Source organism: Thermobia domestica, chromosome 6 (assembly GCF_964235325.1).
Source record: "Thermobia domestica chromosome 6, izTheDome1.hap1.1, whole genome shotgun sequence".
NCBI lineage: Eukaryota > Metazoa > Arthropoda > Insecta > Zygentoma > Lepismatidae > Thermobia > Thermobia domestica.
Window position 1 is genome coordinate 16737413 of NC_137459.1, and position 17367 is coordinate 16754779.

General features: G+C 34.4%; 1 protein-coding gene across 5 annotated transcripts in view; it reads right to left on the minus strand.

The window, feature by feature from the left end:
- Window positions 1-934: 934 nt before the first annotated feature.
- Window positions 935-17367, minus strand: part of LOC145687854 (dnaJ homolog subfamily C member 25 homolog) — a 315599-nt gene continuing 299166 nt past the window's right edge. For all 5 annotated transcript variants that reach the window (XR_014131802.1, XR_014131799.1, XR_014131801.1 and 2 more), the window contains one exon: window positions 935-12507. The gene's annotated coding sequence lies outside the window, so the exon portion shown is untranslated. The remainder of the gene's footprint in view (window positions 12508-17367) is intronic.

The following is a 17367-nucleotide window of genomic DNA, read 5'->3' on the forward strand; positions in this document are numbered from 1 at the left end:
AGATGGTAATGCTTCATATAGAATTCAATATCAAATTTCAATCTGAATAAATCAGTTTGCAATTCCAGTGCAACTAGCTCCTTTATTTCTTGATTTTTCTTCTACATATGTTAATTTTTTTGAAAAAAAAAAACAACTTGTTTTTACCTTCAATGATAAGGAACTTGTTTGTGACAAAGACAAGACTAGTTTTCATATCAAAACTGACAATAGTTAACTAAATGGAACAGATATTCGATACTGTTCGAGAATTGAGTTCTTGCATCTAACAACAATCAAGTAATTCATGCTGGGATTTGTTTGACCATTTGCTTTAGCACTGTCCATGTGACCTTAAACTAATGCGACCTAAATATGATTTATGAATGTAGAATTCAAATAGGTCAGCTTAGTTAATTTAACTACCATCATCACGAAGTCTGTTTCCAACAAGAAATATTTATTTTAAATAATATAGTTATGACAAATTTTGCCGCCCTGTGCAAATGCACGTGTTGCACATATGGTAGAGCCGGCCCTGCATTCAAATTTCGTGCTATATTTTACACTCACACTCGTCGACAGACAGACGGGTGGCCATAGTCGTTCTGTAAGACTTTCCGTGCTTATGCATAGCATGATTTGGAAGACTAAAAGCAAACCAACTCTTCTCATCCAAAGTAGCATGTCGCCGAAGCTAAAAACTTGTTCTGTTTTCTGTCAGGTCTCTATGTCTTGTGTAGATAATCCACTGACGAAAGCAGTTACGTAACTGAGCAAGTTAGGGAAATCGATTAATGAAAGAGATTTTGATGCGTATAATGAAACCATAATTTGTGAATTGAACTATGTAGGGTGTCACAATGCTCATTTTAGTCCTTCGTTCCAGTTGGTTAGTATTCAGGTTTTCTTATATCTAAAAATAAAAATAAAATAAAAAAAACTTGCCACAGAGAACCTGTTGTACTGGTTTATTCAGCCCACTATCTGTTGCGGGTAAGTAGTTTAAAACCTGTCTTCAGGCAGGTTTTACAAGACAGTTTACAAAAACAAATTTTGCCCCTTTTCACAAGTCTGTAGTATGCCTTTGTTTATCGTAACTGTAAATCTACTAGGAATATCAATATTAAAAATAAGGTGACCATAATTTCAACAGATAGAAGTATTATTTTCAAAAATCAGCAAAAGCTTATGCTACATTAAGATAATAATTGCACGGTAAAGTTTTACTGCAAAATGAACATGCGAAATAAAACAGTCTTTGCTGTGTAATCAGTTGATTGATTGAGTAAAACGTCATCAGCGACGCTATTTGTGCTGTGTAGTTGGAAACGTAATAAAGCAGTGTTATATAATGAACATATATTATTACAATAAAACTTTGTGGTGGTATATCACAGTGAATATACTATTACCACAGTAAACAGTGATTATATTACAGTAAAAGAGACGATAAACGTATGACAAAATACTATTATTAGCTCATTAGTTTCTGAATTTGATTAGTCTGCATTTAAAAAAAAAAGATGGAGAGATAATATTTTGTGTTCTCAAAATGGGATACCCCGATTAACAACTACTTAAAATGTATTTTCATTGTGTAAAAGTTTAAAAATTGTGAATCTTTTCAAATATTTGTGGTAAATACTAAAAAAAAAGAAAAGAAAAAGATGAAAAAACAAATTGTAAAAATAAACTATAAAATAGAATACTCTAAAAGTTTATTCGTTTGTACTGTGCAAGAAGTTACAACCTGTAGTGCAGAAGATAAGTGAAATTTTCACTACACATATGAAAAGAAACAACACACACAGAAATGAAGAAACTCATACAAAATAACATTCCTACACTTAATTACATATGGAGTCATTACATAATTTCACGTTATTAGCATTCAACAATAACAAAAAATGTCCAAAGATGAGATAGATTCCATTGAGCTAAACAGAATTATATTGTTAAGTGTGAGTTCTCATGCGCAGTATTTGATAAAATCTAGAAAAATGAATTTTTGTAAATCTAGAAAAGTGATGGTGTAACCATTACCACACTACCTATTAAGACGAAAATGATTCTCCAGTATGTCCTCATCAAGGTTTTCTTTATCAACTGAGCAACATGAAAGTACGCAGCATGGTTAATAAGATATAGCCCGACATTATGATCAACCCTTACATTTTAATATTTTCAACTGTAATGTTGTGCAAATAGGGTATCCAACAAGACCGTAACTATTTCTGGGAAAGTGAACTTAAATTAAAATGAAGTGTTTATAATATCAAAGAAGACACCGTAAGTCAAAGAAATCACAAAAGTTCGACATGACCATTCTTCACATCCAAGCAAAGTTGCCATCTCTCCACAGTACACCTGAACACAGGAATTGCAAGATTGGACGAGCCTCACCACGGTTCTGGCCAGCACGCTCGTCTGATCTAATGCCCTTAAGACTTCTTTGTATGGGGTCACATCAAGAGTTAGGTGTACAAGGTGAAGCTTAGGAAATTAGCGTACTTGTATGAACGCATATCGGCACTGGTGCGTACAATTAATACCCCAGCAATGTTGCAGCGTGTGTTCAGTTACACCGCGGAGAGATGTCAACTCTGTTTGGATATTGAGAGCGGTCATGTTAACTGTTGTGGTTTCTTTGACTTATTTTATCTTCTTCGATATTATACACACTTCATTTGAATTCTGCTGCTCCTTCCCAGAAATGGTTAGGGACTTCTTGGGCACCCTTGATGGATCGCAGCGAGGTAAACAAAATGTGATACTTGACAGAAAAATCTCATGCGTGGTTTTCGAGAAAATTGTACTGTGTATATGTAAAAAGTAGCACTGTTAAGCCGCAGATTAGTATATAGTAGTATTGTTTCTGGTCTTTCTTGTTTAACGATGACACACCCTAACAGTATCACACATACTCCTAACAAAGCTGCACATGCTAATTGAATCTGTCATTGTTAAAAGGTGATACACGTACAATGTATTCCAAAATGAAATATATATATCCCCTTTTAACAATGACCGATTCAATTGTAAACTTTGTTTACCACATTACATTCTAGTGATGTTTCTTATTAAACTCTAAATAGGAACTCAATACGCACAGGGTATGAACAAGTGCTTCATGTATAAAAGAGCTTAATAATGTTATGTCAGGGGCACACCTACTGGGGAAGAGGGGCTTACTGGGTCCGAACCCCCCTATAAAATTTCCAAACTCAATACATATTTGTACACTTTCTCAATTTAAAACTATGCTTGTTTAACACGGAAACGATTGATGTAGCATGAAATTTTGATCTTCCACTTCATCTGTACTCCTTCTCTTATAAAAATAAGCAAGCTATATCATTTCTTTCTGAAAATATAGGTGGGAACACTTTACAATTACTTATCAGGTACAAAATTATCGCCGTTCTCTACTACATAGACGTAGTGGCTTCTAGTATTGGACCTTCCCCCCCTTCCCCCAAGCCTTTTTTTGTCCTTCGAACAAGAATTTCTGGATGCGCGCCTGAACGCAAACATAAAGCTTAGGACAAAAAATGTTGCATAATATTTACGAAATGAAATATGCCAAATTACACCATCATTGAAGTAACCGCACAATGCATAATTACGTTATCAAAGTACAGATGTTACTTTGAGATCAAACAGAAACGTATAATACACTATTCTGGTCTGAAAGTTATGCAACATAAGCATTTTTTAAATACATGAACACCGTACAATAATGTGTTTTTTTAGTGTTTGATTGCATAATCCATCGAGGGAAATATTGTACTTTCTTTTCTTTCTCAAACATATTTTGTATTTATTACAGTAATATTTATTTCGTTTGTGAAATAAAATGTGTTGATTGCAAAATCAAAAAGTTGTCACTGAAGAGGGGAAGAACGGGACAAACTTAATTTTTATTTATTGCAATGCTAATAGAAACAACAATTACTGTACATGATTTGATTCCATGTAAACAATACATGTAAACTAATATGCATGTGTAGTAATTCTCAATTCCATGTTATTTTGTGTTTTCCGTCGTAACGCCCCCTTTGTTATTACGAGAAAAGGGGTGTCACTTCTTACTCTAGGCTGCGCAAAAGCACTAACCCCTTCATATTATCGATTACGAATGGCTCTCTTTTTGCGCAGCAAAGTATTTCACCCCGGTTAGATCCAAGTGCAAGGCTTTCACTCAGTTTAGAAATTGTACTTGCATCTCGCTGTAAGCGGCAAACAATATCACGAATTTGGAGAGCGGGAAAAATGAGATGTGAGCTTTTGTCGTTCTGATGCACTTGATAACGAACGCCATCTGGTGACAATAAGCTCCGTAATCATGACTGAAAGGAGGTGGCGCGTCGAAATGCAAAATGTAATTTAGGAAATAATATTTATCTAAATTTAAAATATACATCTATATTTAAGCTAATAATTAAATGTCAATTTTAATTTTTTATTTGTAAATCTATAAATTCTTCTTAGTTACCTGAGTGATAAATTATAAATAAAAATTCACTTTTATTTTCACTATTCAGTACTATCAGACACGAAACATGTGTCAAAACTATTTAACTAGTTTAAATGTTTCATTATAAACAAAAGTATTTTACAAAAGTAGTCATATTTAAAAATAACAGTTTAAGTAACATTTGCCAATTTGAATTATATTTTTATTCATTACAACCGCTCTCCTAAGTCTACCGACGCAACTGTGAAATTAAAAACATTTCAAAATGGCGGATATCCACTTCCGATTTAAATATAAGAACAGTTCGAGTTGATTTTTAAACAAGTATTTAAACTTTCGTTAGTGTAATACGCACAAAAGAAGAACGGTTTTTATTTCTTTTAATTTTTTCGCGTATTTGCTATACTGATCTTAATTGAATGCGCTGGAACGTTAACTAATCAAATATGCATTGTAGCTAGCATGTTCTAACTAATGACATTGATTCCGGTTATTAGTTGTAGAATTATATTTTATATTACATACTATTGCTAGTGAAAGTTTTACAGCACTGATGCAACATTTTATTTCTTTCACTGCATGGAATTTGTTACTAGATTTATTTAATAACATTTTAGATACTGTTACTAGATCTAGATAGTGCTACTAGAGACTAGGGAGTGAAGAGAGAAAAAGTGCACTCTATTGTATACATAACAGTCACACTGAGGAAAAAAACAGATGTGGCGTACGTAAAAATGTAGGTTACATGTGTAAATCCTGTAGTTTTTGAAACTTAACAAACACTAAACGTATAATTGAAAAAGTATATTTTTTACGTACTTTCCGTATAACTGTTCCATCTATACGTACTGTCCGTATGAAAGAAAGAACTGTATGTATGCGGTCAGGATCTCACTTACAGATGGACGTATATAACATATAGCTAACGTATGAAACATACAGATACGTATGTAATATGTAGAAGACTGTTAGATATCAGGCATCCTGCAACGGTATGATGTAACATCTAAGGAGGAAAATATGTAGCATATGGATAATTCTCCGTACCGATTTCCGTAGTAAACATAAGGATTCTGTACATTTGTACAATATACCGCTGTCCGGATAACGGATTTTTCTCAGTGCAGGTTTAACGTTCTATAAAATATTTTATAGCCTGAGACTGAATGATAGAACGATTTCGATATTACTTTGATAATCATAGAAAATTTGAATAAACCTCATAAAGAGTAAAATATTCTTTTACAGTGTTTTGCAGTTAGAATTTAAACTGCTCTTTTAAACAATGAAGCTATACTGATCCTTTAAATGGAATCTGAAGCACTACCCGCATTTGTATCCGAAACATGCATTCCCATCGGAAATCGAACCCAAGACCAAGCCCTAAGAACCACGGTTATAAACCTTTTCCCGACGAAGGGGCATGCCCTGTAGTAATGCCTGCCAGAAGATTTTAGAAGGACTTAAACCATCGCAAACAAACTTGGCGCGAAAGTTTATATCTAGGCCTTGGCTAAAGTATTTGTTGTCAGAATTAGCATAATTAATATTAAAGGCGGATTTACTATACCAAGAGGTTAGATTGCTTATTTCAAGTACTGTTCAAAATATATGCTTAATAATAATAATAATAATAATAAAATAATAATAATAATAATAATAATAATAATAATAATAATAATAATAATAATAATAATAATAATAATAATAATAATAATAATAATAATAATAATATAAGGTGAAACAGTAATCCGCAAGAAACAAATCTCTTATACACTAAAATTTAAATGAAATAAATTAGAGCACCACGATATTTTTCAGATCTCTTAAGTTATTATCCGGTAGATGTTTGGTGTGTAACTTAAAGCATTGATTCAGGTTTTGAAGTACTCATATGTGTTACTTGATACACTTTTAAGCATAAAATATAATATTACTTTCATCTACGTTCGAAATGAAATGAAATTTTTACTTTCACGTCCCACATTTATGCACCGAGACCAATGAAGACATGATTATTATAGTCGAATCAATAAAATGAGAGAACGTCGATAAAATCAGATAACACGGTGTTTGTCCCCCACAAAGGCCACTTGGCATGAGCTGGGTTCAAACCAGGGACTCCTGCATCAGATCACTAAGTCACTTGATTTTTATAACTTTGATCATCTTTTTCGATCAATTACGAATTTGCAAGTTGGCCATTCTAGGGAGCAACATTGGTACTGTGACAGCACTTTAACACTGTCCCTCTACGTTTGAATTCATTAATACTATTAATATCAATAAAACAAATTAAAAGAAGAAGAAATGTTTCCAGAATAGTATGGCACTGAACTCTGTAAGTTTCTTCTCCTGTTTGTTACTGAGGCTACAGAAGACATGGACTTCGCATTTAACGTGCGATTCTAACCACGTGTACTAGATTGAATATTCGGTCTCTCGTTTCAAAGGCAAGAACCTCTTAGTCACGATGGATAAATTTAGCTTGTTTGTGTAGTGTTATTTAACAGAAAAGATAAAGTTATATAAAAAAGAAAAACAACCACTTTCGGCATATCATTAGCACCAGCTCAGAAAGAGAAAATGTAATCTTTAAGTTTTATGCCCCACGATTATGCCGGCTAGGCTAAAGGAAACCATGATGATGAGAAATGAATGAAATGGTAGAAGGTGGGAGGAAACGGGAGAACCCCGAGGAGACCCACGCACACAGTGTGCATCCACCACAAAGTTCACTTGGCGCGAGCTGGGATCGAACCAGGGACCCCATGCACCAGAGGTGAACGCTCTACCACTTTTTTTTTAAAAAAAAAATAACTGATTCATCGAACGTGCCTCATTAACTTGCTTATCTACTTATTACTAGTTTTTACCTAATTTTTCTCGCTTTGTACTTGTTTAGCTTGCTTTACCAGTAACCTAGAATGACAGGGACACGAACACAGAAACATCGATGACAGTTCAAATTCCAAAGGCTCACCCACCGGGTATCGAACCCGGGACCCGGTGCACCAAAGGCACACGTGCTAGCCACTAGACCAGCGTCGGGCACCACTGATGAGCCACCGTAGCCTTCTAGCACCAGCTCAGCTTCGAAAATACACACACATACGTGTTAAGACCTGCAGCTACTTTGCCGCGTAAGAAAATCAATACAGAAGTAACCATGGTTATTTTTACAGGATGCGGGGGCACAATCATTGTGGTAATTCTAACGGTTCGAAAATGACATTATCATTTTACAAAGCTGATACATGTTCAAATTCGCGACTCCAGTTCTTGGGTTCAATCAATCTCAAGCTCAGTAGTTTAAGGACGAGTACGTGTGAGCACAAGTCTTATAAGTAAGAGCGTGAGTCCGAGCAAGCGAGAGCCCCAACAAGTTTCTGGGCGCGAGTCTGACGTAGCGTGAGCCTCATTCAAATTTGTGAGCACGAGCCATTTTGAGAATAGTAAGCTTGAGCCCCGATTGTAAAATAGACACATGTACTGATTTCAAATAGAGAGCACAATGGATCACTCGGTTATAGACCGCGGATCACTCGAACGAAGAATATCTGATTGTATCCCAGGTGTTGTGAGTATTTTATGAACAACATTGTGTCCGTGTGCTTTTTTCATTTCATCCCATACATTCTTACATAAACATTCATCATACTTGTACTCCGTGGCTAAGCGGTTAGCATACGTGCCTTTGGCATGGGAGATCCGGGTTCGATTCCTGGCGGAAGCTCATGTGGTTCGGATTCCACGTTAATCAGTAGGTCCTGTCTCATATAGCCTCGCTGCTGAAAGGGACGTTAAACTCAAAAACAACTCATTTATCATACTTTCTCTGTAACTACAGAGCGTAAGTGCCGCGATAGTCCCATTTCAACTCGTTACAAATGAACGTACTGGTAAAAATTTTCATTGAAATTGCATCACCTCTATTGTACTGTGTATACTGGGACGGCTCTACCATATGTGCAACACATGCATGGGGCGGCAAAATATGTCATAACTATATTATTTAGAATAAATATTTGTTGTTGGAAACAGACTTCATAATGATGGTAGTTAAATTTACTAAGCTGACCTTCTATTTTAATACTACACTCATAAACCATGTTTAGGTCGCATTAGTTTAAGGTCACACGGACAGTGCTAAAGTAAATAGTTAAACAAATGCCAGCATGAATTGCATGATTGTTCTCAAGTACAAGAACTCAATTCTCGAACAGTAGCGAGCACCTGTTCCATTTAGTTAGTTATCACAGTTTCGATACGAAAACTTGTCTTGTCTTTGTCACAAACAAGTTCTTTATCATTAAAGGTAGAAATAAGTTTTTTTTTTCGTAATTGTAACAGATGTATAAGGAAAATCAAGAAATAAAGATAAAAGAGCTAGTTGCACTGGAATTGCAAATTGATATATTGAGATTGAAGCTCGATATTGAATTCTATAAAAAGGATTCCCATTTTTCCTCTGCATGTATGTAGATTATTATTTAAAGAAAAAACACCCAACCAGATTGTATTTGTAGTGTTTAGGCCTTTCTGAGTGCGAGTACTTTTTTCCTGCCCTTCGTTGTTCATCATGGGGTAGCATACTTAAAATCGAGGCTTTTAAGATTCGTTCTTTCTGGAGAAAGGGGGTGGAAATGATGCTATTGCACGGGGCGGGGGAAGCTCATGTGGTTCGGATTCCACGTTAGCTAGTAGGTCCCGTCTCATATAGCTGAAAGGGACGTTAAACTCAAAATCAACTCAACTCACAGGGCGGCAAATTGTCTAGGGTCAGTCCTGTGTGTATATATAGGATATGAGCACATTACTTAATTAAAGTAAAAAATATGTGCCAATACACATTGTGAATAAGTTATTATAGTAGCTTGCTCACTTTAAATATATCGTCCGATATACCTTCAGATTGTTTCTTTCTTTTGGTATCAACTGCAGAATGACGACCTTTGAGTAGCCATGGCTCTACAAATTTGCTAGGGTTAAATTGTAGGAGACGCGGTTCTAGTAGACAGATGAACATCAGAATAATATTTTGTGTACAAGAAGGGGTAACCTACAAAAGTCGTTCCAAAACAACTGAGAAACTCCATATCGACGATTGATAACACTGCATATAAGATTGACACGTTTTTCAATGTGTGGACCAGTTATTCTAGTAGCTATACAAACAGAGGACAGGTGTGTATCACGCGCATTTTGATAGTTAAATGAACTAGACTGAGCGTTGTTTTCTGTACCCTCTACAAGAGCTTATACTATCACGATGAAATGGATGTGAAGAAAGAACGAGGCTTCCATTAAGTTTAGTTCCCTATTTGACACAGAAGTCTTCTGCAGAAAGCTTACAAACAAAAAGTCCGAAGAAAATAAGCAGTATATAGGTTGTTCAAAGAGTTTATTAACAATTGTGAATCCCCCGCTCTAATCCTGCACAGAAAAAGGATGCAATTACTGTAACAGTCGTAAATATCAGCATTAAAAGTGATATCATGTGGAAATACAGACACTTTACAATTACAGGACGATAGAACGTACAGCAGATATTGAATAATCTTATGGCACGAAAAGAATCAGATATGAAAACCAATTGTGCGTTGCACCATGATAGCGCCAGGCCACATACGGCTAGTCCATTATTTATTACTTTCAGGAAATGAATGTCATTGTAATGCCACAACCTTTATATAGTACAGATTTGTCAGCATGTGACTTTTGTATATTTGCGTTTTTTTTTAAAGCAGTTACGTGGAACAAAATTTGAGAGTGATCAACAACTCATAAGAGCTTGTCAGAAGGTTCTTAGACAGCATGCCACAAACATAATTCCAGAAGACGTTCAAGAATAGCAGGAACGCTGGGAGACTTGCATTCAATTTAAGAAGAATGATAACTTTAATTATTAATTAAGACACATATTTTTCTTCTTTTACCACTCTCTCAGTTGTTTTGGGAAATCTTTTGTAAATCAAGTTACTGTTATTTCACATTCACTGGAAAATATTCAAATTGTGGTCAAAGTTAGTTTTAGAGGAAATATTAAGCCCAGGACTATATTTTTCTAAAGATACTTCCGGAAACCACAAACTGTAACTCTTTCACTTAACAACTGTGAAGTCAAGCGACAAAATCTGAAGAACTTCAATAAATTAGCATGTGCTGCCGATTATTCATTGTAGTACCTTTTAAAATGTATAGAATATACTGTTGTTGTACTCTTGAATTCGATTCAAATTCAATTTTCATTTCATAAATGTAAAAAGTGACAAAATGGCAAGAGAATTTGCATTTTCACTTCATAAAAAGTCCCGGTACTTACTAACCGTTGCGTACCGCCAGAAAAAAAGCATTTGTTAATTTTTCGTCTTCACTGATTTTATTCTGAAAAAAAAAGAAACAAAAACAAGGACTATAACATTATAACTAGTACAAATTCACCAGAAATCATTCGATCCATATCAAACACGGTATGCCGATAGACTTTGAGCTGCTATACAAGCTTCTAAAATATTGTTTTCAGAAGGCTTTTAATTCCCGAGTTACTGACCATCAAATTTGCAGTTTCATATTTTCGAAAAGAACAACAACAAAAAATTATCAATCGAATTCATTCGATATAGATCAAACTTAGCATGGTAGTAAAAATTGACCTGTTATACAAGCTTGTAAAATATTACGATGTGTAAGCTTTTGATTACGGAGTTATGGGTCACTAAATTTGGAGATCTTGAACAAAACAATTTTAACAAAGATTTCCTTGAAAATCAATGAAGAAGAACCTTTATTCAAGATTCGCACTCATATTAGTAGATTATCGTGGAACAACATTTTTTATGCGTTTATATACATCAGCTTGTTAATTCCAATAGCGTTGTCTATGGATTTTAGTTATACATTAATTACTTATGCTAGGTTAAAGTCCTCAGAAAATTTAATGCCAAACATTTATGTTAGCCAAACTAGGAACCAAAGGCATATTTGGGGTACGGTGGCTCAGTGGTAGATCGTTCATCTCTGGTTTCCTCCCATATTATCATTCCACCAATTATTTTCTAATCGCTTACTTCCATAAATCACCCTTCTCCTAAACCAAAGGGCATAATTGTAGGGCGTTAAGACACATACATCACGGCGAAATTAAAATACCGCTAATTTTACAGTAATTATGTGATATATTCAAGTAGATAAAAGATAATCGAAATGTGAAACAAGAGCTCGCTAGAAAATATTATTTTACATGAGATACCGTTATCACTACTCACTTATCTGCTTTCGATTTCCAGTCATTTAGAAAATCGGCATTTATTTTCGTGTTTATAAATGGCTGCAAACGGAAAAGTGCTAAGTGACTCTTGCGTGATAACGGTACTTCATGCAGAATAATATTGTCTAGCGCGCTCTTGTTCCACATTTCGATTATCTTTTATCTATTTGAATATATCACATAATTATTCTAAAATTAGTGGTATTTTTAATTTCGCAGTGATTATGCCTCTTAAACTATAAATTCCATTCCATTTCATTTCATTTCAAGGACGTATCACTAAACAATTAAAATAATTCTGAGCAACTTCGTTCTATAAAAATAACCTTTAAAAACTCAAAATTTAAATAGGGTTTCTGCTCATGCCAATGTTAGCCAAAACATTATACTATATGATCAATTAATTATTTTTTAAAAAAATGTTGCACAGAATAAGAAATTAATTTACAAAAAAAAAGCCACTAAAAAATAGACATTGTCACAAAATTCTGTAAATGAAGATAACCCTGACATCTAGTGATAGGTTTGGATACTTTTCTGTTGGTTGTTACAAATAGTTGACAAGTATGATTTCAGTATGTAACCATTAACCACTGCTCAGTCTTGTGAAGGATATGAACACCCACATACAGAAACTGATCCTAGTAAGACCCATCTTCACGTTCTTCCTTATAGGATAGGGTATATATATCAGGATAGAGAGGAGGATATGTATCGAAATGTCACTGTGGAGATACACGTTCAGTGTTAGGTATCAGCAACATGTAAAGAGGTTCTGCAAATAAAGAAAAAGTAATAGCTAATCAGATCATTATAATTACATGCATCCATACTCTAAAAATCAATCCATGCAGCTGCACTAAGTATAGAATTAAAAGGAATAACATGAGTCAGAAAACAAACAATTTACTTTTTGCCAATAGTGCTCACTAACATACATGCAAATGGCGTCACCAGTTTTTCACAAGAGGCTTAAGCCCTTACAAACAATTTTGAAAACCTTTCCTCAATTTTCACTGAAATAGAAAATATTAAACTAAGTACAGGGTTTGTCCAAGAAGTAATGAGACTGTCTATAAACAGGAATTTATTCATCCGATTTTAACAACTTCTCAAAATTCTTCAAAACAGTCCCCTTGGGTGTCGATGCACCACTGCCAACGCGATTTCCATGATTCATACGCTCCCTGGAAGTCAGCTTCCGAAGTGCCCTTTAAAGATTTGGTGACGGCCTTCTGGATCGCGGCAACGTCATCAGAACGGTGACATTTTAGGGTGGTTTTCACTTTGGGGAACAGGAAAAAGTCTGCTTTACCTTTCACAACCTCCACTATTTCACCGCACACGTCAACTAGTCATTGTTTTGTTCATCACTCAACACTTTTGGTACCAATTTTGTACAAACTTTTCTCATATTCAGATTCTTGGTTACAATGTTGTGTATCGTTGACTTGCATGTTAAGCTCTTCCTCTATTAATCTCGAAGTCCAAGAGTCAGAGTCCAAGAGTTCTGTAACCTATGACACCTTTTCATCCGAAGAACTCGTCGAAGGGCGTCCAAATCGATCTTTGTCTTCAATTGTCTCCCGCCCGTCTTTGAAGTCCTTATGCCAGCGAAAAATCTGGGCTTTCAACATGTCCGTAGGCCTGCTCGATCAAGGCAAGAGTCTCTGAAGCAGTTTTGCCCAACTGAAGGCACAATTTGATGGCGTATCGCTGCTCTATCGTAATCTCCAATTTTCGCTTTTTGTCTCGTGATCAAAATGAAAAACACGCTTTGCTTAACTATCGATCTTCATTCTCTTACTGCTCAAAAGCGAATGCCGCGAGGTAAGACCCCCACCACCGATACCACCCATTGAGAGCGTTCTAGTGGCGACTAGAGCGCTACGCAGCGGCCAGTCTCATTACTTCTTGGACAAACCCTGTATAATACACACTGGATGGAAGTTTTAACATTCAACTTTGGTTTTCAGAAGGTATATATTTAGGTATATTGTACAAATAGGATTACAACTATTCTGATTTACAAACAAGCAAACAAAAACATTCCTGAATTCAAAAAAAAATGTATGTAAGAAACTTTCTCAATGTTTTGTTTCTTAAAACCAACATATCTAAAGGAAGAGGCGCATTTACTTACTACTTCGATAGAAGAATTGCTTAGTTTCAAAACTGTTCAAATTATTATTATTATTGCTAAATAATTTGAACATTATTGCTAAATAATTTGAACATTAATAGCTAAAATGCCTGTTCTTCGCACGAGGAGAATAGGTTTATGGGATGTATTTCAATGCCCTTCCGCATAGGATATTTATTTCAATGGAAGTGTATTTCTAGATAATATGTATTTCTAAACAAAACCATTTCTTATGTATTGCTCTTGTAACAAAGTAAGTTTTCTGTCCCAATCTTACATTTATAGCTAATATATTAGAATGACCTAGGCGCCTATGATTGAATTCCTTTAGCTTTTTCACATAATAGTACACATTGACCTTTTTTCCTTTCAGAAGAGGAATTTTCGAAAATGCTGAAATGTGTGTTCCCCTATTTTTAATTGAGAGGTTTTATAACAAATGTGATAAATGCGAATCCCTCACAGTCGCCACTTTGTGAATAAATAAAAGTAACTTTTACTATTATATAAATTGTCCTTCTTCTCTCCTCCTTTAGGAGCGTATCTGCTGAAACACGTTTTCTCTTATTCTTAATTAAGAGTTTATGAACTGAATTTCACAACTTTAACTTAAACAAATCCCCACACTGGGCACTTTCTTGACAAAGAAAGGACAATTTAGATATTATATAAATGACCCCTCTTTTCTCTTATAGAAACGGAATTTTCGAAAAGGTTGAAACAGACTTTCATTATTTCTATTTAACCCTTTTCTTGGCAAGGAGACTTCTGTTGCTCAGAAAAAATACTGGATGCGACTTCCGTGCCATTATAAAATAATAGATAATTGCACATTTTAGTTACATGTTTTATTTAGACAAGGCTGTGATGTAATGTATCCCATAGGATGCATTGCCAAAATAGGTAGTCAAGGAACGAAAAATGTTCAAAAAAATACGTATCCCAAAGGATACATTGTCAAGAAGAGGGTTAAGAATTTATACACCAAATTTCACATTTCTAACTTAAGTGAATCCCCACGTTCCCCGTTGTAAATAATAAAGAGAATTTTCAATAGTATAGAAAGAAGTGAAATTTATTAAAACACTGAAACACGTGTTATGTTATTTTTATAACGAATTTTACATCTCCAACTTAAGCAAAACCTCGCATTCAGCAGTTTGTGACTACATAAAGGGAAATTTTAATATTATTAAAATTGCCCTTCTTTTCCCTTTAGGAACGGGGGTTTCAGGAACACTGAAATACGTGTTTCCTTATTGTTAGTTAAAATTCTACAGCTATACCGAATAAACAAATCTCAGACTTAAACGAATCCTTATATTTGACACTTTCTGATTAAACAAAAGGAAATTTTAGTATTTCATAAATGTTCCCCTTTTCTTCTAGGAGCGAAATTTTCGAAGACGCTTAAACTAGTGTAACCTTACTTGTAATGAAGAGTTATATACCGAGTTTCATTTCTCCAACGTTATGAATTCTTGAGATACACCTTTCTTGAAAAAAAAAAAAAATCCTTTACCCTTCTTTGGACACATGTTTCCAATAATCCTTCCTTATCCCTTCCATTTGTGACAAAAGGAGTATTCTCTCTCAATTTCACGTTTATACTTCTAGTGCCATGTCCTGAGCGATGATGAGTCACTCACTTCTATTCTTCTATAGAATAGTGTAAATAATGGTGTAATCCTACTTCTCATGTGTTTTAGAGAGATAAATGGATACGTGATATAAAATAAGGTGATATATACATATAAAATTTATGTGTAAAATTTCTTATTATTATATATTTTTGGACTTCTCATTTTCATAATTTCTTACTTTGTTTCTTCATACTTTGCCTTTCCATAGTTATCTTTCCTTTTAAAAAAAAAAAATAGAAGAAATACCCTTGAAAAGCGTAAAAAAAATACATGCCGAAAAATGGCGCCAGTGGCACTTCAAGATGTACGGTTTGAATCAAATCTTGCAGATGTACTACATTCATCCTTAGACAACTTTTGCGCACTAAGCTATTCTCAATTGAAAGTGTCATTTTCGATCGATCTTAACTCTTTAACCGTCATGAGACATCAGCGCTATGCCTAACTGTTTTTATAAATTTGTGCTGCGTGGCACTTATGGATACCTCACACTTTTTTTTGTTTTCGAAGATTATACACATGTAGTACGCAGAATCGGTCCAAATAAAATAAGAAAAATCAAAATTACGTTTTTGCCCCAGGGATATAGTTTTTGCTAATACATTATGGCAGTTAACGAGTTAATCTTCAGCCGGGAGTTACCTATCTTGATTACTTTGCAAACTGGCATCCATTGTCAGCAACTGTAAGTTATGCAACCAACATACCACAGCTGCTGTTTCGGTTGCCAAATCACGGGGTTCGTATAGGTCTTGTATTTTACGGAATGGTCCTATACTAAGAGGTTGTGCCCTGGTATCCCGATAAAATTCTTCAGAGTACACAATTGCCTTATAATATATGTTTAACATTCTGATTCTTTAATTTAAAACGCAATTGCCAAGAAATTGATAGCTTTCGTCTAAATTGATAATACTGTTATGTTGCGAGCATAGTGCCACTAGAAAAAAACGATAATGTAGACTTAAAATGTAAAAATAAAAATCAATATTCTAATTTTATCAAAATTTTATGTTTCTTTCATGCACGTGGATATCTCAGTTTTTTCTATCCGCTTGTTAAATTGTCCAGACAACCCGAAATAAAATAGCGTTATGTTACATGTATAAATTATGTTGTATGTCTCTTTTGTATAGCTTCCTTATTACGATATATAAAACTATATATGCAACAAACTGTAACAATCTGTAAAAACTTCTTAGTTAATCATGCTATTAAACATATTTGTCTCAAACTAACATTTTTCTGCACACGTCAAAATTTTAAATTTAAGGCACCACAAATAATAGTTTTCCACGTTTCAGTACTACCTCTTACGTGACATATAAACTAAAAAACTTCCTAATTTCATTCAATTCGGTCTCTAATATAGTCACTCGTAAGTAACAAACCAACATTTTAACTTTTCAAAACTAAACAGCCAAGTCCGCAACGCTAACTCTAAACTCAGCCTATCCTATAAAAAATAACACTCTCAGTTTACCATCTATCCTAATTCTCTGTTGCACTAAGTAAATAGTAAATCCAGTAGATTTCGCGTCTAATCTCAGTCATCAATCGGCAAAAACAAACCCTTTCCAGGTTCACAAAAAAGAGCCATCTACATCATTAACAAGAGGTTAATAAAAAAATGTTATTTACATACACAAATTCACTACACTACATTAAACACACTACATTTCCTAAATGTTCAACAAAAAACTATTAAACTCATAACAGATACTTCCGTGTTAAGCAATTAATTTCTATTTAAAAAAAACTAAAATTACCAATACAATATCGGTAAAATAGAAGGGTTTTTACGGCACTAAATATAGCGGACTCACTCTAGTTCGAACTTGGATAATTC